The sequence below is a fragment of the Plecotus auritus genome (assembly GCF_963455305.1).
Source record: "Plecotus auritus genome assembly, chromosome: 5".
Lineage (NCBI taxonomy): Eukaryota > Metazoa > Chordata > Mammalia > Chiroptera > Vespertilionidae > Plecotus > Plecotus auritus.
Window position 1 is genome coordinate 160,680,402 of NC_137776.1, and position 10,268 is coordinate 160,690,669.

Here is a 10,268-nt window from a genome sequence, read left to right on the forward strand (position 1 = left end):
AAAAGGTGCTCTGTTTCACTAGTACGTAGGAAAATAAAATGGTAAACTTTGAAAACACTACATGTTGGTGAAATTAAAAATGGGTAGTCATACACGGTTGGTTGGAATTAGAAATGTGAGAACTTTTTGGGAAAACATCTGGCAATACCTGTCAAGGTTTACATCTTACCATGTGATGTGCTGACAAACCACTTGTGAAAGCCAAATGTTAATTTTCAAGCACTTTGTGAGCAGTGGTTAAGCAAATTATATAAACGTATACCTAAATAAGTTATATTAAAAACAAAGGCAATACTTAGATTGAGGTGATGGTTGAACAGTTCATGTTGGCTCGCCCTGAAAAAAACAAACAAACAAACAAAAAACACGTGGTGGGTCTAAGGAAACACACCTGTAACCTAGGTTGGTTGCTAGGCCCTAATTTGTGGTCTGAGTCAAACAGGAGCAGTGAGCAGTAAGAATAGGTGTTATGCAAGACAGACCTCTGAGAGCTGTTGGATGCCTGGGTTCACATTGCTTCCCAGACCTTCTGCCTGAGTGTGGCACCAGCAGGTGTGTGGGATTCTCCCCCTTCATTACCCAGAATTGGGGGCCGTTGGGCTGCTGGTGTAGGGCCTCAGTGGTGAGGGGTTTTGACATCGCTTCTCGCTGGAGCAGAGCAGGAGAGGAGGAAATAGGGAAACCTCAGTGTGAAGGCGGGGACACTTAGGAGACACCCCGATTGGGAATCTCAAAAAGAGCTGGGGAGAGTTTTGCAGGGGAGTGTCTAGAAGCCTTGAAATCTTTGGTGAGAGTGTGTTAAGTCACATTGAATCTGGAGAGGACCTTATATAGGATGACCGTGTATAATTTACATTCCCAAACAGGGATACTTCTGAGAGTAAAAGGGGTTGTTATTAATAAAAGCCAGGACAAAAGGTGACAGCAGTCCTGGACAAACTGGGTGTATGGTCACTCTGCTTCTAAAGGATCGAATCTAGTAGTTCTGGAAGGGGACGGGCTATAACCTGTGGAACTTTTCCCAGAATAAATATGCAGCTGAGGTTGGGGAGAAGGGAGGGCTGGAGAGGACAGTTATTCAGCAGATTTCCTCTCAGGAAGAGGATGCATTTACAGCAGCTCCAGGGGTCTGCCTTGTTTGCCCATCCTGCAACCCACACTGAGCATCACAGAGGTACTAGGGTCCCAAGGTGGCAGAGGCAGGACGGTGGCACAGAGAAGTGTTGACTGACTGCTTGACAGACGTCAGATGTTTTGACCTCTAGTCTGTTTTCCTTTCCACACGGTTCTGCCAGTTTCCAGGGCAGAGCAGCCTGAAGCTTTCCAATGCGCCTGCGCACCTATGGGTGTGGTGTGCGCCTGCACAAGCTGCAAGGTTGCGGCCTCGCTCTCATCCTCTTCCAGGGGTCCTCAAACTACGGTCCGCGGGCCACATGCGGCCCGCCAAGGACATTTATCCGGCCCGCCTGGTGCCGCTGCCTGTCCTCCTTAACAGCCAACTCGTCCCGGGCCCGCAGTGCGCATAGGAATTTGTTCATAGTTTTTTTTTAAACTATAGTCCGGCCCTCCAACGGTCTGAGGGACAGTGAACTGGCCCCCTGTTTAAAAGTTTGAGGACCCCTGCGAGTCTTGCCCCTCGAGGCCACACCGGCCTCAGGCTGTTCCCGGGCTTCCCCAGCACTCACTGTGTACGTTCCCAGGAGGGGGACACGGCCCCAGCCGCCCAGGCCCAGGCAGCCTGTGGTAGACAGGGTTTTGCTCGGGAGACAGTGCCTTCCTTCCAGCCACCAGCCAAGGGCCACATGGCGCGGGGCGGCGGGACAGGCGCCATATTTCCTGGGTCTCGGCTGTCAGTAAATAATGTGGCACAGATGTTGCTGAATATTTTATGATGCACTTGCCCCAGGGGTCCCTAAATGTTTTATAATTTCTGGGTAAAGAAAGAAAGCATCCAGGGCTGTGTGCTTCCTGTAGCAAGTTCTGCATCCGGAGATAGAAGACATTCCTCCTCCTCGCCATCACACTTGTAAAAGAAGACAATAGCCGTAAAGGTTCACGCTTCGGTTTAATGTGAACAGTACGAACCGAAGGAAATAACATCTAACCGGTGGGGTGGAGACTCACTTCAGGACCACTGACTGTACTGATCTGCGGCTTGAATTCGGACAGAATCTTGAAACTGAGATTAATGTCTCATGAGAATGAGTAGGGGGCCTGCTCACTTACCATGCTGGAATTTTGGAAAATATTACAGATGAAGGATATATATAAATATAAATATAAATATAAATATAAATATAAATATATAAAATTAACTGATTGATTAAAAATAATCCTTCATAAGATGTGAATAGGTTTTGCTGATTATTTCATATTGGTTTTCCATTTATTTGTGAGGTGCTGGTATTTCACATCTAAATGATTTGAGAGTGTGAAATTCTGAAGTAGAAATTTGAAGTCGTTCTCTGAAATAATCCTACGCTGTTTCAGGGAGAAGCTCGATACACCCAAGAATCAAACCAATTTAAAGAAGAGTGATATAAACTGGAGGTGCTTTCCAAACTTTGTTATAGACCTGGGGTCTGAAGATGCAAGGCAATGGCTTTTTATCAGACTTCACTTGGAATGGTAGGAACCTTCTTTGATGCAGTTGATAGAATTTCAGTCTTTAAGGTTTTAAAAAAATTACCTGTTCCTTTCTCTCCCCATCCTCCAATTCAATAAAAATTTCCTGGCATGAGGCTAGGACAGTACAGTGGTCGGCAAACTCATTAGTCAACAGAGCCAAATATCAACAGTACGATTGAAATTTCTTTTGAGAGCCAATTTTTTAAAACTTCTTCTAACGCCACTTCTTCAAAATAGACTCGCCCAGGCTGTGGTATTTTGTGGAAGAGCCACACTCAAGGGGCCAAAGAACCGCATGTGGCTCGCGAGCCGCAGTTTGCCGACCGCGGGGCTAGGTTAGCAGCCATTTTTACAAGCTTCTCAGGTGGTTCTAATTTGCAACCAGCGTTGTGAGCCCTTGATTTACACCAACTCATTTTACTGATGGGGAAAGTGCTTTTTACTGGTGGGGAAAGTACTTGTCCATCTTCCGTGGAGTCTCCAGAGTAGAGAGGCTTAAAATAGAAATCCAGCAGGTCAAAAACCTTCAATGACCCCTATCCCTATTCTGCCATCTCCCCTCAATTTTCAGGACAAAGTTCAAGGTCTTCCGTTTAGCTCACAGCTTTCAAGATTTACCTCTTGCTAGCCATCTCACTTCACTTTTCCTGTTCTCCTTACTTCTCCCCTTACACCCTTCTGCTTGCATTTCTAGAATGTCGTGTGACACTTCACACTACCACACTTTAACATATGATTTTCCTTCCTCCCACTTGGCTGCCTGTATCTCTTTTTTCACTTTCAAAATGCAGCTCAAGGTGAGATAACTCAGTATAGAGGCAATGAGGGGACATTAGCTGTGGCTTACTGGGTCAAAACACTGGATTTCTTTTTTTTTTCTTTTTTTAAATGGGGAAAGACGCTGAGATTCCTGAATTTCAAGCTCAAATGGGTGGAGTACCAGGCATAAGACATAAAAATGATGGACTCTGGCTGCCTAGCAGCATATGCCTCATTTAAAGATGACTAAATTTTTGGGAAGCATGGTGCAGTTGTCCCAGGGGCTGTCAATTCACAACCCTTGCAATCACCCTGTTTTGCAGATGAGGAAACAGAGTCAGAGAGCCCTGGGAACTTGGTAGTGTATGTCAGTGTTAGAGCCCAGGTCTTCTGAATATAGGTCCAGTCTTCTTCACAGCACACCGTAACATTTTGGTATGTTTTCTACTGCATTTATTCCAGAAAATAATTCTCATTAACATTTGTATAATGTTATACCATTAGGAAAAAGAAGCACCAACTCCTTTTTCTAAACTATATGTTGGGAAGGTGCTGTAAAAAGATGTCTCATGCTTCCTAAGTTAGACCTTCTGTTTGTGGAGGCAGAAGACAGTCTTCTCAGGTCTGCCTGGAGTGGGCCTGCTGTGGAATGCAGTCTCAGCTCCAGTGATAGTCTACTCCAGTGGTCGGCAAACTGCGGCTCACGAGCCACATGCGGCTCACGAGCCGCGGTTTGCCGCTCTGTTGACTAATGAGTTTGCCGACCACTGGTCTACTCTGAGACCATGTAGGGGTCAGATGGATCTCTGCCACACTTCTCTCCCAGCTCACAGTTAATATATAGTGAAATTTTTTTTTATTTTTATTGATTTCAAGAGAGGAAGGGAGGGAGGGAGGGAGGGAGGGAGAGAGAGAGAGAGAGAGAGAGAGAGAAAGAGAGAGAGAGAGAGAGAGAGAGAGAGAGAGAGAGAGAGAGAAACACTAATAATGAGAGAGAATCATCAATTCACTGCCTCCTGCACGCCCCTTACTGGGGATTGAGCCTCATTCAACCAACCGAGCCACACCGGCCAGGGCACAATGAAATCTTAAGCTCTGATGTATGATTTATTGATTTCCTTCTCTAGGTTGCTTGGGTTTATTTTACCCCTTAAGGATTTCTGAAAATAAAAGCATCTTCCCCAGTCTTCTTTTAGAAAAGAAAGGAGTTTATTCACCCAGATAAAAGTATACACTAAAATGTTAAAATTATCCTCATGCATGGCAAAGATTGAGGCAGGACATTTTCTCTGGCCTGGTAGACAGCTACTGTACTGGCTGGGTTCTGAAAGCTTCCTTGCTAGGAGAAAGATAGGGCTTTGTTCTGACACCTGGACACCATGGACCTATGTGCCTGCTTCAGGTGTCATGTCCAGGGTACATTCTGGAGAACACCTGGGTCTGCTTTGGCTCTTTAATGGGAGCTCTCCTAATTGCATGTTTCTATATGTCTCAAGAGACAACTAAAATAATAGCTATGTTTGCCTCTTTGCCAAGAGTCTCACTGTTGGAGGTAGAGGAGAGTCTTACACCATACCATCAACAGGAATGGGAAAGAGCAGAAATAATAAGCTGTAAAGGGAGTACTCCTCATTACTTGATCAGGAGATGGCACAGATTTGGAGAGGAAAGGCTGGGAATTTGGGATGTTCATTGTTTTCAAGATGACTCCCCCTTTGTCCCCTTACATTGAAAAGCACCTTGTATAGACGGCAGAATTCCTTCTTAGCTCCTGGACACTTGCAATCTTTTTGTATTGTCCTTATGTTGTGGAGACCTATATGGTTTATGAAATGCAGGAAATTTCTGGCCCAGTGTTGCTGAATGTCTAAGTGTGTCTTTATGCTTTGGTCATAGAAAGGGTAACTCTCTTTGAAAAGCAGGAAAGTGTGTTTAATACCAATTTTCCTCAGTTAATACACTTTCAGACATTGAAAGTCTTTTTTGAAGAAATATAAATATTTACATTGAGAAAAAAATATACATTTAAAATGAAAATAAACCAACAGGGTCTGAGGAAGGGAAAGGTACAAGCTATAGGTTTATTTTAAATATCAAGATCTCCAGTAATTAAAGTTTCCTTTTATATACAACTTTAAGGAAACAATATTATTTTATTTGTATTTGTTTATTATGTACACTTTTCTCACTGTTCATCTATATATACTAGAGGCCTGATGCATGAAATTCATGTAAGAGTAGGCCTCCGCAGCCCCGGCTGCCTTGGCCCTTGCAGCCTCAGCTGCCTTGCAGCCTAGTGGCCCCTCCCCCTGCGCCCCCCCCCCCCCCCCCCGCACTGGTCATTCCAGAAGGTCATTCTGCTGTCTGGTCTAATTAGCATATTAGCTCTTTATTATCCTACTAGAGGCCTGGTGCACGAAATTCGTGCATGGGGGGTGGGGGTCCCTCAGCCCAGCCTGCACCCTCTCCAATCTGGGACCCCTTGAGGGATGTCCAACTGCCCGTTTAGGCCCGACCCTGGTAGGATCAGGCCTAAACGGGCAGTCGGACATCCCTCTCACAATCCAGGACTGCTGGCTCCCAACTGCTCGCCTGCCTGCCTTCCTAATTGCCCCTAATTGCTTCTGCCTGCCAGCCTGATCACCCCCTAACCACTCCCCTGCCAGCCTGATTGATGCCTAACTGCTCCCCTGCCAGCCTGATTGCCCCTAACTGCCCTCCCCTGCAGGCCTGGTCCCCCCCAACTGCTCTCCCCTGCAGGCCTGGTCACCCCCAGCTGCCCTCCTTTGCAGGCCTGGTCCCTCCCAACTGCCCTCCTGTGCTGGCCATCTTGTGCTGGCCATCTTGTGTCCACATGGAGGCAGCCATCTTTGACCACATGGGGGCAGCCATCTTGTGTGTTGGAGTGACAATTTGTATATTACTCTTTTATTAGATAGGATAGAGGCTTGGTGCACGGGTGGGGTCTGGTTGGTTTGCCCTGAAGGGTGTCCCGGATCAGGGTGGGGGTTCCCTTGGGGCATGGGGTGGCCTGGGCGAGGGGCCTGTGGTGGTTTGCAGGCCAGCCACGCCCCCGGGCAACCCAAGTGGAGGCCCTGGGATCTGGGATTTATTTATCTTCTACAATTGAAACTTTGTAGCCTTGAGCGGAGGCCAGGGCTGACCAGGGCGGGAAGCTTGGCTTCCTCTATTGCTGGGGGCAACCCAAGCCTCCTGCTCTCTCCGTGGCTGTAGCCATCTTGGTTGGGTTAATTTGCATACTCACTCCTGATTGGCTTGTGGGCGTGGCTTGTGGGCATAGCCGAGGTACGGTCAACTTGCATGTTTCTCTTTTATTAGTGTAGATATAATAAAAAACTAATATGCTAATTAGGCCAGATGGCAGAACAACCTTTTGGAACGACCTTCCGGACAACCTTCTGGAAGACCAGTGTTTGGGGCTACAGAGCAGCAAGGCCGAGAAGCAGCTGGGGCCACAAGGCAGCCGGGGCTGTAAGGGCTGAGCCCCTTGCACGAATTTTGTGCATTGGGCCTCTAGTACTATCTAATAAAAGAGGAATATGCAAATTGACTGTCACTCCAACACACAAGATGGCTGCCCCCATGTGGACACAAAATGGCCACCACAAGATGGCCGCCACAAGATGGCCAGCAGGGGAGGGCAGTTGTGGGTGATCAGGTCAGCAGGAGAGGGCAGTTGGGAGGGACCAGGACTGCAGGGGAGGGCAGTTGGGGGTGACCAGGCCTGCAGGGAAGGGCAGTTGGGGGTGACCAGGCCTGCAGGGGAGAGCAGTTGGGGGGGACCAGGCCTGCAGGGGAGGGCAGTTGGGGGTGACCAGGCCTGCAGGGAAGGGCAGTTGGGGGTGACCAGGCCTGCAGGGGAGAGCAGTTGGGGGGGACCAGGCCTGCAGGGGAGGGCAGTTGGGGGCAACCCAGGCCTGCAGGGGAAGGCAGTTAGGGGCAATTGGGCCAGCAGAGGAACAGTTAAGCATCGATCAGGCTGGCAGGGGAGTGGTTACGGGGTGATCAGGCTTGCAGGCAGAAGCGGTTAGGGGCAATCAGGCAGGCAGGCAAGTGGTTGGGAGCCAGCAGTCCTGGATTGTGAGAGGGATGTCCGACTATCCATCTAGGCCTGATGGGATCAGGCCTAAATGGACAGTCGGACATCCCCTGAGGGGTCCCAGATTGGAGAGGGTGCAGGCTGGGCCGAGGGACACACACAGACCCCTGTGCAGGGATTTCGTGCACCAGACCTCTAGTATAGGATAAAAGCCTAAGCGACTGGCCAATTGGTAGCTATGACGTGCACTGACCACCAGGGGGCAGACGCTCAATGCAGGAGTAGAAACCACAGGCATGGAAACATGGCACAGTTGGATGAATCTCAGAGGGAAAGCGGGGGGAGAGCGGGAAGAGATTAACCAAAGATCTTATATGCATACTAGAGGCCCGGTGCATGAAATTCCTGCACTGGGCGGGGGGTGGTCCCTCAGCCCGGCCTGTGCTGTCTTGCAGTCGGGACCCCTTGCTCCTTACTGCCTGCCTGCTCACTGCTCCTTACTGCTGCCACAGAGGCCGGAGAGGCACCCACCACCGCTGCTGCGCTCGTCAGTAGTGAGCCTGGCTTCTGGCTGAGTGGCGCTCTCCCTGTGGGAGCACACTGACCACCAGGGGCAGCTCCTGAATTTAGCGTCTGCCCCCTGGTGGTCAGTGAGCATCATAGCGATCAGTTGTTCTGGTCTTTCCGCTATAAAGGTCGCTTAGGCTTTTATTATATAGACTAGAGGCTGGATTCGAATCTGTGCACTGGGCCTCTAGTTTTAAATAAAAAGATCTTTATATATAGAAACCTAAGTCATTTTTAAAGATGAGAAAGTTCATATATTTTTTTTTAAATATATTTTGTTGATTTTTTACAGAGAGGAAGGAAGAGGGATAGAGAGTTAGAAACATCGATGAGAGAGAAACATCGATCAGCTGCCTCTTGCACACCCCCTACTGGGGATGTGCCCGCAACCAAGTTACGTGCCCTTGACCAGAATCGAACCTGGGACCTTTCAGTCCACAGGCTGACGCTCTATCCACTGAGCCAAACCGGTTTTGGCGAGAAAGTTCATATTTATAAAAGCTTTTTTTCCATTCAGTTCTTATGATATTCATAATTATGACTAAATTGAGCTTTGTTTTATGCCATGGTTACAAATTTCAGATTTGTATTCACAGCTTAATGAAGTTGTAATTGGACATTATGTATTTTATTCCCTGTGTTGCAATGTCCTTATGTATCTGACACTATGACATTTTCTGGATTTACTGCTAGAGATATCCCTCTTCACAGACCAGTTATTAGAAAATACATAATATTCAAAAGGAGCTAATGAGTGGGAAGCATCACATTTGTTCTTTAAAAGATTTTAAGTACTAAATGAATCCAAAGGAAAGCCATCTTTCATAGTGGTTTCCATGTTCATAAAATTCCCCAAATATTCAGTTTTTTTCTTTGGTAATTTCATTTCTGCTGCAGATGTCTATCCAATTTATTTGTGATCTATATCATACACTTTAATTTATAGTGAAAGTGCTGGCCCAGATTTGCAAAGAAATAACATTTTTTTCTTACCTCATTCCAGTTTCAATAGATATTTTTTCATTATTATTAAGTTATCTTTGGACATTAATGCTTTTGGATATTGACTACTTTCACAAAGTTTCCCCCAGCTGTCACACTGTAAACCCAACACACATGGAACCTTCTTGTTCCAATGTTGCTTTATATTTATCTTAATAAAAATTATTCTGGTCTTAAGCCTCAGTCCTTCTACATTAAAAATGGACTTAGAGAATCAAAGGTTTGAAAAGAATCTTAGAGGCAAATAAAACATGTAATTTATTTGATTAATAAGTGTTATCTATATTATACCTGGACAGTGATCATCTGATCTCACTTTGATCTTCTTCAGAGACAAGGAACTCACTCCTTGTTGCAGATACCCGTGGTCATCATTTAGGCCTAATTTCCCCAAATACAACTTGTGAGTCCTTGAGCAAGTTACTTACCCTTTTATAGGTCAGAATGTTGTCAGGTATATAGTGGAAGCATACTACTTGCCCTGCCTACTCCAGAAAAAGGCCAGTGGTAGGGAGAAATGAGTTTTGTGGTCAGGGGGGCCAGTTTTAAAGTCTTAGCTCTGCTACTTAGTACAGTGTGATTCTTGAAAAGTTAACCTTTCTGAACCTCCATTTCTTCATCTAGACACTAGGGAAAATAATAATAACAACCTATAGGTTGAAGATGAAACTCAACTATGTATTTTATGTGTGAAATGTAATTCTGGACATATTGTGAGTTTCCTCAATTATTTGTGGCATATTTATGCAAAATTTATAGGTACCTATTTATGAAGATAAAATAAAATATACACAAAAGTGGTTTATAAGTGTTAAGGAGCTATTAAGATGTGTCGGCACCATTACTTGAACATTCTAGTATTTTTTTTGAGCCGGAGACTTGAGTTAACAAACCTCCTGGGAACCTGAATGAAGCAAACACTCAGCCACAGGAAAGCAGATCCTTCTCAACCTTCTGTCTCTGACCCCAAATAGCACCATCATCTATTGGGCAGCCACTGTAATACAGGTCCTTTGCTTTGCCTACTTTATCATTGACCCTCACACCAGTCCTCCAAGATAGGTATGGTGGTGCACATTCTACAGATGAAGAAACTGAGCTCAGCAAATTTAAATGCATTTAGTAACTTGTTTACATTTATCTTAAACAGCTTAAGTTGGAGAATTAAAATAAAAACCCAAGTTTATCTGTTTGTAAAGTATGTATACTTTTCAATATACCATGTCTCCCAGTGAGAGTGTAACCACAGTTG